Source organism: Cryptomeria japonica, chromosome 10, assembly GCF_030272615.1.
Source record: "Cryptomeria japonica chromosome 10, Sugi_1.0, whole genome shotgun sequence".
NCBI classification, from domain to species: Eukaryota; Viridiplantae; Streptophyta; class Pinopsida; order Cupressales; family Cupressaceae; genus Cryptomeria; species Cryptomeria japonica.
In genome coordinates, this window is record NC_081414.1 from 730,333,671 (window position 1) to 730,347,027 (window position 13,357).

The following is a 13,357-nucleotide window of genomic DNA, read 5'->3' on the forward strand; positions in this document are numbered from 1 at the left end:
ATTAGCGCTTTTGGTGAAAAAATGATTTTTTATTTATTTTGACTATGTTAAAATTTATTTTGATGATGTGATTGAGGCATTTTGATGCACAATTGTGATTGATAGGTATTCAAATGATGTCTTGATTGATAGAAATTTGATAATGTTGATTGATATGATAAATGATTGATTGATTTGATTTGTAGATTGATAGATTAGCTCTAAGAAACTGATTCAGTTTCTAATGAAGAGCATTGCAGAGTTTGATTGAACCCATTTGATTGATAGAAATCCATAATTGATAGTTTTAGATTGATTTTGATAGCCTGATTTTCTTGGTTGAAAAGATTTACTTGATTGTTGATGTGATAGATTAGTGATCTCTTTGGATTTGATAGATAGATGATTGATAATTGATAAAGATTAAATTCATTTGTTAAATAGGAGAAACTCGATGTTCTCTAGTGTCGGGAGAAATTCTCAGCCATGGGCCACTTAGTGCCAGAGCTTACACAAGCTGAGGTTAGACATATAGATGCCTCCAGATTACACCATTTGTTATATATTCCTGATATTACCCATAATAGGGGATTGTTGACTGCCTTAGCAAAGAGATGGAATAGTGAGCATAACACTTTCCACCTGCCTACTAGTGAGATTAGTGTGACACTCGAGGATGTCTACAAGATTATTCACATCCCCATGATTGGTGAGTTGGTCTGGTATGATTTTTAGGATCGTGGAGGGATAGAGGCTTGCAGAGCTGTATTTGGTGATGAGAGAATTTATAGAGGAGAGATCTAATGGGAGGATATGATCATGTACTACGAGACTCTCCCTGTGATTCTTGCAGGTTTGATTGGGGGATTTATCTGTCCAGATAGGAGATCTCAAGGTTTTGCTGTTGGTTGGGGTGAGATTCTTCAGAGCATGATGCAACATCATACTTGATATGTGTGGGGTGTTTGCATGCTTGCTCATTTATATCATGATCTTCATCAGGTTATTTTTTATGAGAGTGGTAGTTTATCTACGGGATGCACGCTTTTACAGATCTGGTGTTGGGAGCACATTGCTATTACTCGACCTATCCATCATAGAGTTTGTGGTGAGAGGCAATAATATGTCTATTTATATGCAGGTATCCTTTCTCAGCATAAGTTGGATAAGATGGAGTATTGGCATTGGGTTCTAGATTTATTGGATAGCATTATTTGGAGACCTTATATCGATTGTGAGCCATGGATGGATGATGCACAAACATTACCATTCATTATGCAGAGTAGATATCTCATTGGTTGTACTTCATATATTATTGAGCGATAGTTGATTGGTCGCATTTTGAGACAATTTGGTATCATTCAACATATGCCTACTGGTGTTACTATATATGCACGATGATACAAGGATACGAGAGATTGGGGACCTTCTTTATCTTTCGAGATAGCGCATGCAAAGTTTCTGGCTACTCCAAGGGTGGCTTATGATTTGGGATTACACATTCTAGATCCTGGTGTGATTGCACACCCATTTCCTTAGATTATGGATCAAGCAGACCCTCCTCCCAGCTCTGGAGATGAGGAGGATGATTCAAATGATCCCATCATTAGGAGATGAAGATGGAGATGAGAGCTTAGAGCTGCCCAAGAAGTCAGAGGTGATGGAGATGAGGGAGGAGATGGAGGCGGAGGCGGTAGGAGACCTGGATGGAGAGGAGGTTGATTGAGAGTCCGTGGAGGACCTTTTGGACTGGTTCATAGGATTCAGAGACTACTTCTCATGGGTGGGAGAGATGCGGGACAGATTGGGAGGGACACTAGTAGGATAGGTATGAGATCAGATAGAGGATTACCCTCTACATGAGGAGGCAGGAGCACCAGACTGGATAGGGGTTGTGGGAGAGGCATTGATTTTGGTCAGATTCATCTAGACCATAAGGTTATAACAACTCATGGTGGAGAGGAGGAGGACTCAGAGGATCAGGTTCCTCTCATTAGATGATGGGTTCTAAGAGCTACTCAGGCTGAGATTCCAACAAGTGGATAGGGAGGTGGAGATGAGGGGATTCAGGTTCATGTTCTTCAACAGAATGTGCCAGAGTAGGAGACCTTGGATAGTCTTAGAGCACAGTTAGATCACCTTAGAGCACAGGTGCAGACACTTATGACAGAGAGAGACATGGCTGTTAGGAGACAATAGGATACTTAGGGTTTTCTTGATCACATTGATTAGGTTGGATCAGGCACTCTTTCAGTTGATACCGTCAAAGCAGTAGTTCAGGTTGGGAAGGAGACAATACACTAGCGATGATTATATGAGGATTTAGTCGCAAAGAGCTAGAGGGTGGGTAGCTATCATACCATTGTGAGGATGGATACTAGCAATGGTGGAGTTAAGGGACCTCCTCAGAGGTGTGGTGATTGTGTGAGACAGACATCTGGAGGATCTTCTCACCCACAACCACAAAGGCAAACATAGTCAAGTGGTAGTGGCACAGGAAAACCTTGACTTGGTTTGTATTGATGAGGCACTTATATTTTTGATCAGATATCATTGTATAATTGGACTTTTTATTGTTTTATGATGATCTATATGCAGACATGGACTCTATTTGATGATACTTTATTATGCATTTTACTCTATATGATGATGATCTATATGCTTTGATTACATGGATGATGTTCTATATGCTTTGATTACATGGATGATGTTCTATATGCATTGATTACATGGATGATTTTTATGATGATCTTTTCTTTTCTTTTCATGATGATGATGATCTATATGATGCAATGATGACGAAATGAAAATGCTTTTGATTTATTTATTTTTTGATGATCATGGATGTAAATGAAAATGATTATTAACTCTAAATAATGTGAATGCAATGATCTATATGAGAATGCTTCTAATGATTGATTTTTTTGTTTTTATTTTTAATGTATATGCATATAATGATGTGAAAATGCAAATGAAATGTTATGAATTCTATGTTTGATCAAACTTATAATGATAAATGAATCTAAGTGCAAAGATGCAACTAAATGAATTTAATGAATAAAAAGAACTACAATGATAATGATCCTAATGCAACCAATAATGATGATATACTACATGATTATGAAATGCACTTAATGGAATGTAATGATTCAAATGCAACTAAATGAAATGAAGGATGACAATTTAAATGATTCTAAAGATGAATGAACCTACAATGATCAAATACAAATTGTTTTTATTTGTCCAAGTATACTCAATCTTTATTTATAACTATTCATCTCTAAATGAAATGATATGCTTATAATGAAACCGATAATGAATGCTTATAATGTAGATGAATAATGAACTAATCTAAAAATGATCTAAAATGATATTTCCATTCTTCATATGCTATCTTATAATAGTGCTTGATTTCATCATTGAGCTTTAAAAATGTTGTAAGAAAATACAAGCAACTTGAGATAAAGATCCAAGCTAACCTGAGTATTTCTTACATGGATTTTGATATAGCAAGTTTATACAAGCAACTTGATATAATGAATCAAGCTTAACTGAGTATTTCTTGTAGAACAGACAAGGATTATCTCCTTTTATGCATGACTCAAAACGTCCTCCTTGATATTTTTCTGATCATATCCTTAGCTAAGTACAAACCTTAATAAGAGATAAACCACAAACAAAAAACAAAGAAAAATAATCATGCCCCATCATAGCTTCTCTAGTCATGGACATCCTTGATTCGCATAGAGTACATGATTAGCAATAAAATCAAGATATAAACATCGAATCTTGTATGTCATTCACATGTTCTCATGGTCATTAACTGATATAATCATCTTGATGAATGATAATTGATAATCCTTCATTACTTACTGGTTGATTGTTCATTTTCTGAGTTTCACGATTCAATTGTTATAAAATGCCTTGATCTTCGTTGCTTTGTTGCTCGTTATCTATTTCAAAATCTTAGATGTTTTTAGTTTTTCTAAGTTTTCTGAATGTTTTGGATTTTCAAAGATTCAAAAGATCACCTTAGCAAAAGGAATTAGGATTTTGCCCCCAGCGGAAACAAAAATTTATTATGGATGTGCAAATTGATCAAGAACCAAATCATGGTAGGATACAAATGCAGATTGATCGATTCTAAGAAAATCTAAGACAGTGACTATGATAAGTATGTCAAAAATTGATAACTATTGGTAAGCTGCATATTTCCTACTAATAGTTCAAAACAATGAATGCGAAAGATGAAATGGATGAGCTAGGATAGATGGAAGTGATAAATGCGATATGATGAAGTGGATAGGTGCGCATAGTGATCTCATAGATGGAAGAACTCACTCTTTAGATAGAGCCTATTTACCAAGTTTTCATTGTCTAAATTTATTGCATATTTTGATTTTTTTTCTTCTGTTTTCACTGTTTTATGCTTTTTAGGGATTTTCTTCTTTTCTAATTTTTACTGATTTCTTCAGGACTTTATATGCTTTTTATTAAAAAAAAATTCAAGACTTTATATCTCAAGCATATAATTTCTTGAGATTGATGGAATTGATAGGTTTACCAAACCAATCACGTTAGGGAGTAGATAACTTGTATGCTTCTGAGCCATATGTTGCTACGATGACAAAAGGACCTAACCAATTTGGTTCAAATTTACCCTTCTTTTCTCAGTCTTGTTGATTTATTGGATTCTCCCTTAGAACTATATCTCCAATCTAAAAAATATGTGGCTTGACTTTGTGATTATAACTTCTTGCCATTCTCTATTGATATGCCTTCAAATGATCTGTTGCAATTTGACGACGTTCCTAAATCAGCTCAAGTTCTTGAAGTCTAGAGACTCGTTCTTCTTCTTCTGGTATAAGACCTTTCAAGGAAACTCGTAGGGAAGGTATCTCTACTTCTATTGGTAATTTGGCTTCTGATCCATAGACTAAGCAATATGGAGTTTCCCCTTTTGGTGTGCGGATGTTGATTCGGTATACCCAAAGAGCAGGATTTAGCTGAATGTGCCACTCTTTTCTAGCTTCATTGATTGTTTTCTTCAATATTTTCAACATAGTCTTGTTTGATGATTCAACTTGACCATTTACTTGTGGATAATATGGAGTAGAAAACCTATGTTGGATATGGAATCGCTCACATAGTTCCTTCACATCTTGATTCTTAAATGGTAGTCCATTATCAATGATAATGGTCATAGGAAATCCATAGTGACATATTATATAATTCAAGATGAATGATGATATTTGTTTTCTTGACACTTTTGTCAAAGGTACTACTTCAATCCATTTAGTGAAATATTTAGTGGTAGTCAAAATGAACTTATGTCCATTAGAGGATGAAGGATTTATCTTACCTACCAAATAAAGGCCCCATTGAGAAAATGACCATGATCCTGCCATAGGATGTAATTCTTGTGTTGGTGCATGGATGAGATTCCCATGGATCTGACATTGTTTGCATTTCTTGGCATATATGAATGAATCTCTCTCCATAGTAGGCCAATAGTAACACATACGAAGAAGTTTCTTAGCCAATGTTAATCCACTTGAGTGTGTTCCACAAATACCTACATGAAATTCGTTAAGAAATTTCTCAGATTCTTCTTGTTCGAGACATCTCAATAAAGTGCTATCTAGACCTCGCCTATATAAGGTATCAACAATAATAGTATAGCGGGATGAGTGACAAATAAAATTTGTTCTCTGATTGCGGGATAGGTCAGGAGGAAGGATATTCTCTTTTAAGTATTGATAAGTTTGGTTGTATAAGGATTGACTGGTTATAGATAAACGAAAAATCATGTAGGTATGCTGGGATTGAATGGTAGGGGTTAAGATATCTTCCACCAAGAATTCATAACGCTATTGATTATCCTGATTATGCAAGAGAGATGCTATTGTAGCCATTGCATCTGCTGCTTTATTCTCATTTCTTGTTATCTGAGTGAATGATACTTCTTCAAAGTGTTCTTTAAACTCTTCTACCAACTGTTTGTAGGGCATGAACTTGTCATCCTTAGTTTGATAATCATCATTTATCTAATTGATGATAAGATGTGAATCACCATAGACATGTAATTCCTTGATATTCCATTTAATAGCAAATTTGAGCCCAATAGTCAATGCTTCATATTCTACAATATTGTTTGTGCATGGAAACTGCAGTCTATATGATTTTGGAATTGTGTGTCCCTAAGGTATGATGAATAAAATTCCCGTGCCTAATTCATATTGTGTATAAGAACCATCAAAGTACAATTCTCAAAATTGTGTACTTATTGTCAGAATGTCTGCATCAGGAAATTTAATGTGCAATGGTATGTCATTTTGTAAAGGTGCTTCAACTAATTGATCAGCAATGACTTGTCCTTTGATAGCTTTTCAATCAACATATTCTATATCAAACTCACTAAATACCATAACCCATTTTGCTAGTATGCCTGTCAAAGTTGACTTGTTTAGCAAATACTTTAGTGGATTTTTTTTGCTATCAGTTTCACAGAATGAGTCATCATATAATGTCACAAATCCTGAGTTGCAAATACAACTGCTAGGCATGTCTTCTCTACTGATGTATAGTTCAATTCATAGCCAACAAGTGTTCTACTAATGTAATAGACTGCTCTTTCTTTACCTTCTTCATCATGTTGTGCTAAAAGATCTCCTAATGATACATTTGTCACCGAGATATAAAGTAAAAATGGTTTCCCCTTGATTGGTGATACAAGTATTGGAGGATTCATGAGATATTCTTTGATTTGCATAAAAGCCTCTTCACACTTCTAATCCCATTTGAATGGAATATTCTTATGTAGAAGATGAGTGAATGGATGACATCTATCTGCTAATTGAGAGACAAATATTCTGATTGATTGTAATCTTCCTTGTAAAGAACACAATTGACTTATGTTCCTAGGTGACAACAATTCCATGATAGCTTTGACCTTTTCTAGATCTACTTCAATTCCACAAGCTAATATAATGTACCCAAGAAGTTTTCCAGAGGTTACTCCAAATGCACATTTCTTTGGATTTAATCTTAACTAATATCTTTGAAGCCTATCAAATATCTTGCCCAATATGTTCAAATGTTCTTTTCTTGTATGAGATTTTGCAAGTATATCATCTACATAATCTTTCATAAATGTATGCATCATATCATGAAAAATTATTGTCATAGCTCTTTAATAAGTCGCTCTTGCATTCTTAAGCCCAAATGGCATAACATTCCAACAGTAAGTACCCCATGCACATGTGAATGTTGTATTTTCTTGATCTTCAGGGGCAATTCTTATTTGATTATATCCTGAGAATCCATCTATTAATGAAAACATCTCATGTCCTGCTGATAAGTCCATAATTATATCAATGTTGGGTAGTAGGAAATCATCTTTGGGACATGCCTTGTTCAAATCTTTGAAATCGGTGCAAACTCTTATGATTTTATCTAGTTTTGACACTAGCACAATGCTTGAAACCCATTCTAGATGGGCGACAGGTCTTATGAAACCCACATCTAATAGTTTCTTTAGCTCAGCTTTTAGAAGGAGAGCGATGTGTGGATGCATCTTCCTTAGCTTTTGTTTAACTGGTTTTGATTTTATATCCATATTGAGATGATGCATGATAAGATCTAGATTAAATCTTGGCATGTCTACATAGGACCAAGCAAAATTTATCTATCTTTGTCTAAAGAATTCTATGTATTCGTTCCTCTCTTTATTTGATAATGATGCAGTAGAATGAAGTATCTTGGGATCCTTTGGTGTGCCAATGTTTATTGCTTTTGTTGGTTCTATTAGAATAACAGATCTCTCCTAAAAGTATGCAGGATGTCAAACTTTCCATCTTATAGCACCTCAAAGAGGTTTTTGCCGTCAAATTCATCCTTTATTTTTTTCTTTTGATTGATCTAGTGTTGCCATGAAATGGTTTTCAGCACTAGGTCTCTTTCCTTGCTTTATTTTAATTTTGCGACTAGAAAGTTTGGCATTCTCTCGACTGCAAGAAACGTTACTTGATTCTATGATGGAAGATATCTTCAGTGTTATGGGTTCGACAACATCAACATACATAGCTAAGTCACGGTCATTGGAAAAGACATCCAATTAAGGGTTTTCTAAGTTATCCCAATCAATTAGTTCTGGATGAAGAAGGGGTAAGTCATAATCATCATCATTGTTAGGTGCTTCAAGATTCATGACATAAAAGTCATAATTTGGCGTAGAGTAGGTAATGTCATAGATAGAACGATCTTGAGGATATTCTCTCCCAAGTGTTCTCCAATTAGTTCTAACAAAATCAGTATTAGTATTTTGTAGTTCACACTCAAGTGACTCTTCATCTAACGTTTGTCCCTCAAATGAATGGATTATATGAACACAAACATCTTTAACACTATAAGTTCCTTCTTGATTAATTTTAATAGATTCATTTGTATTTTGAAGTTGACATACTTGTGCACATGATATAGAGGATTCTTTTGTTATTTTTTGCCTTCTCTCGAACTCAACTTCTTCTGGACTAATAGTCAATCCTGCTTGACTATCTCTTAGTTCTTCCATGGTTCTTCCATACCTTGGTACATCTTGCTCCTCATTTGATATAAATCCGATATTTCTTGATGCTTGATCACTATCTGTTTGTATTTCTTGTGGCGTTATTCCTTGGTCTTTTTCATCCTCTTTCTTTTTTTGTCTTGTATATGCCTCTTTTCTCTGGATTCTGAGTTATTCTTGTCTTCTTTCTAACTTTATTCTTTGTTTTTGTAAAAGATAAGTTTTCATTTGTGATAGCTGCTTGCTCTTCATTCTTTTCTTCACTTGATACACTAGATGATATATCTGGACCCCATTCACAATCATTTGAATCTGTCTCTGAACCATTGTCTAAGATTAAACTATTGTACCATACAAGAATATTGTATGGTGCAAATAGTTCTCTGATTTCGACCATCTCTTCTTTTACTGTTTCTGGAATATCTTGTTCAGATTTAGCATTTTCTCGTATTCCTTGAACTTGTTTACAAGATTCTTCTTCTCTTTTGATTACAAGTTCTTCCTATTGTTTCTCATATTCTTCTTGTTTTTGCTTATTGGCCACTATTTCTACTTCTTGGTGTAGCTTTTCTTGTCGTGGTTCTTCTTTAGGGATTGCTTTCTTTCTCCACTTTGACTATTGATAATTATGTTTCTTTTGATTTGATTTTGGATAACCAAGTCTTGATTTATCTTCTTTAGATTGTGAGTGAGGACAAATAAGTTCTGAAATACCTTATTGTCGCTTACCAATTGGTCCTTTTCCTTCATATCTCATTTTTTGCATAATCTTATAACCATTGTCATATTGCTCTATGGGAATACTTACTTCTGCAACTATTGCTATAGTTTCATTTTCATCTTTCTACAACCAACCAGGAATGTCCTTGTCTTTAGTTTCTTCTGCAAGTGTTCTAGCTTTAACAAATGCTCCATTAAACATTTCTTTTGATTTTTCTGAGATCTGTGGTTGAACATTTGTAGGTTTTCCATATGATTTAGCTGAAAGTAGAAAGTTATGCAAAGAATATTTTCCCATTCCTTCATCATTTAATTTGAGATTTTTCTCAAAGGTTTCCCATAACTTTTCTTGAATTTCTTTGGTAGGATATATTGATTCTCTATTATGTGGAACTCTTGTATCTTGTGTTGGCTTCAAATTATTGCAATATTGTCTAGAGTCTACAATTATAGTGACCTCTTGTCCCTCATGAAGAAACTTTACACATTGGTGATATGTAGAAGGAACTGCTTGCATGTTGTGAATACATGACCTTCCCAGAAGAATGTTATAAGAGAGATTCAAATCTAAAGCATGGCATAATGTATTCCTTTCTACATGTCCTACTTTGATTGGTAACACCACAGTTCCTTTAGAAGAACTCTCTTCTTCATCATAAGCCTAAATGGTTATTTTCTTCTTTGGATCTACTGCATTTTTTGAATATCCCAAAGCCTTTATTAAACTTAATGCACAAATGTTTAAGCCATCTCCACCATCTATGAGTACGCGTTTGACACAAGTTTTATTAATGGTGACTTCAACATGTAAGGGAGCATTGTGAGGATGTTACAAGGATGCATCATCATTTTTAGAAAATGATAAGAAATGAGGGGCTATAAGGTGTCCCACCATGTTTTGGAACTGATCTACATCCAGATCTTTTGAAACTGTTGTTTCCACTAGATCTTTTTCCAAAATTTCCTTATGCATAGGTTAAACTTTGAGAAGCTCTAAAATTGATATTTGAGCAGGTATTCTTTGTAATTGTTCCACTAAATTATGTTGTCATGAAGTGGATGTTGATTCATTTGTTATACTTGGAAATGTGACCTTCGCTTTGCTTCTCGTAATGACATTGATTGGTTCTTAAGGTGTGTTATCTTTAACGATGTTGACATTTACCACATCATCATATGTATAAGTGTAGTCCACTTTAGCTTTGCCTTTGTCATCTTTCAATTTAGATTGTTCACCTTTTTCATAGTTTGGAAGTGGAGTTTTGAAGGTTAGATGTGATTCGTTTGTCTTATGACTATCCACTATGATAGTTCCATTATTGATTAAATCTTGAATAAGATATTTCAATCTTTGACAATCATTCATTTGGTGTCCTTTATTTCGATGGTAATTGCAAAAATGATTGTCATTCCAACAATTTAGTTTGACTTGTGGTTCATAACTTCTTGCTTCTGGTAAAATAATCAATTTGTTTGCAAGAAGAGTTTTCAAAGTTGATTCCAAGGGTCTCAAATGTTTGTGAATTTCCTACGAGGATTGGATAAGAAATACTTGGATTTATTGTTTTCTTGATTGTTATTGCTTGGGATTTGACTTGATAGATTAAATATTGGTTGCTATTTAGTAGTGTTATTGTCGTCATTTCCTCAATTTATGACATTCCTATTCTTTGACCAGAACTTGGGTTTGTCATTGTTGTTGTTGTTGTAAGAATTATTGTAAATTTTTAGCTCTCCTTTCTTTACCATTGCGTCTTCTATTTTTAGACCATTCTCAATCATCTTAGCGAAAGAAGGAGGACATTGCATTTTTAGATGATAACTCATTTCACTGATAAGATTATCAATGAATGTCCATTTTTTCTTGATCAGGTACATCTCTTGGATACCTATTAAACAATTGTTTCCATTGCTATAAAAAGATCATGAAAGATTCACCATTCTTTTGCTTAACATTGCATAAATCCATCATTGTTATCTCATTTCGTACATTGTAGGAGTATTGTGAAATAAACCTATTCACGAGTTCTTCAAAAGACTTGATTCTAGATGATAGTCTTGAAAACCATTCCATTGATTGTCCATTTAAACTTTGAGGGAATAGACGCATCAGGTAAGTTTCGTCATGTGCAAATTCCATACTCATAGTACAAAATTCCCTAATATGATCTCGAGGATAAGATTTTCCATCATATTTATCATATTTAGGGATCTCACAATGCTATGGAAATGATATCATATTAAATTTTTTATCAAAACGATACAAGCAAATATCTTCCAATGAATACTTCTTGGAACTCGTTCCATTCTGTATATCTTGCATTTGTTGTTGTAGAGTTTGCATTTGCTGAGTGAGATTTAACAATGGATTATCCATACGGTTTCTACTTGTCTCTTCATAAGTTCTTCTATTACTACGCTCTATTCTTGTGTCATCATGTTCTTTTCTTGTTTGATCTCCCCTTGTTTCTTCATGGCTTTCTTTGTTTATATCTCCATTATTTGGATCATCTGTGTTTTGAGTGTTACTTGTCTCCGCATCTAGTTTCAAGCCTTCTATGTTAAAGTCTTGTGGCAATTTATCTCCTGATTTTGCCAACATCAAAAGATATTTTTCTTTTTGTTTTATTTTTCCATTATTCTATCAAATTTGAAATCTTGCTGAAGGTCTCTAATGGTGTTATTGACCACTTCTTCATCAACAACCATATACCTAAAAGTTTGGAACGTTGAATTATTTTCTTCTTCCATTTGTTTTTGTTGTTTTCTCAATTGTTCGTATTGAGCTCTAGTCCAAACTGGCATGTGATTGTTTCAAAAAATTTCTGAAGTTTTGATCTTCTAAAAACAATTCAATAGGTGATTAATGGTTTAGGAAGTTATTCTTTGTTGATCTTACCATTGTTGTTGGTTCGTTGAGATAAAGCATCTCTTTGTTGAAAAGCACATCCTTGCAAAATTTCTCCATCAAATTCTGTCTCGCAACCACGTAAATAGTGACGAAAATGGTGTAGAAATGTCCTATGTTTTAACAAGATCTTGCGATTGATATACAAGAATCTTATACTCTTCTGAGTAGCTTTATAATTGGGTTTCTTTTTCTTAAGACGATACTTAAAAGTCATATAAGCATATGATAGTTTACAAGTTTGCTTGATTCCAATGTGAGTGCAATTCTGATTTTGATATAACCTAGGTTCAAAATTGGAAAGATATATCCAAGATAATGAACACAAGGTGGATTGATCAAGTTTCGTGATAGAGGATTTGATATATCTTGATGAGAAACTGATAATGATGTTGGTCTTTGCATTTAAAATGTTTGAATCACTAGCTTGTTGAATGTTTTATGCTTATGGAAACCTTTTTGGAAACAACTTGTTGGATTGGTAACCCAGTTATCGAACTAGTTTGAAGATGTGTGATAGTTTAAAGACAATTCTACTCAAGAAGTGTTTTGATACTGAATTTGAGATTTTGATTTGATATGCTTAGTCTCAAATATGAGAAGGCTTTTGTGCTAATTGTTTGGTCAAAAGTGCTAACTTGTGGGACAAGTGCACTATTTTGTTGCTTGAAAGTGTTGCTCTGACTATGTTTCAAGGATTTTTTTCAATTTTTCCAACAAGTTGTTGGATTTTTTCTCATTTTTTGGTGATGATTTTCTTCAATTTTGACCATTCTGAGCATGTTATAGACACAGAAGTCACAATGTTGGAAAAACAAAATGCACAAGTAAGTACAAATCCTATGGCAAGTTGAGACAATAATTGTTGAATCTCACATGGGGTTTTCCCCGAGGCTACACTATTCAAAGTAGATATTTAGATGCTTGACCCCACTGGCTCCACCTTCGACACTCACTTCTTTGGGGCAGCCAAGCACCAGTTTCCATGAAAACTCCCCTTGGAAAACTTTATATCTCTACTAAGAACCGTATGTGTGTGAGCCGCTTTAGAGGTCTGACTTCTTTCCCCAACAATTAGAAGGATTTTGGCAACTAGTACAAATGGTTTTTAGTAAAGGCTTTCGGTCATGTGACCATACATGCGACACTTTCAACTCTGTAGATATAGAAGGTTCCCAGCCTAT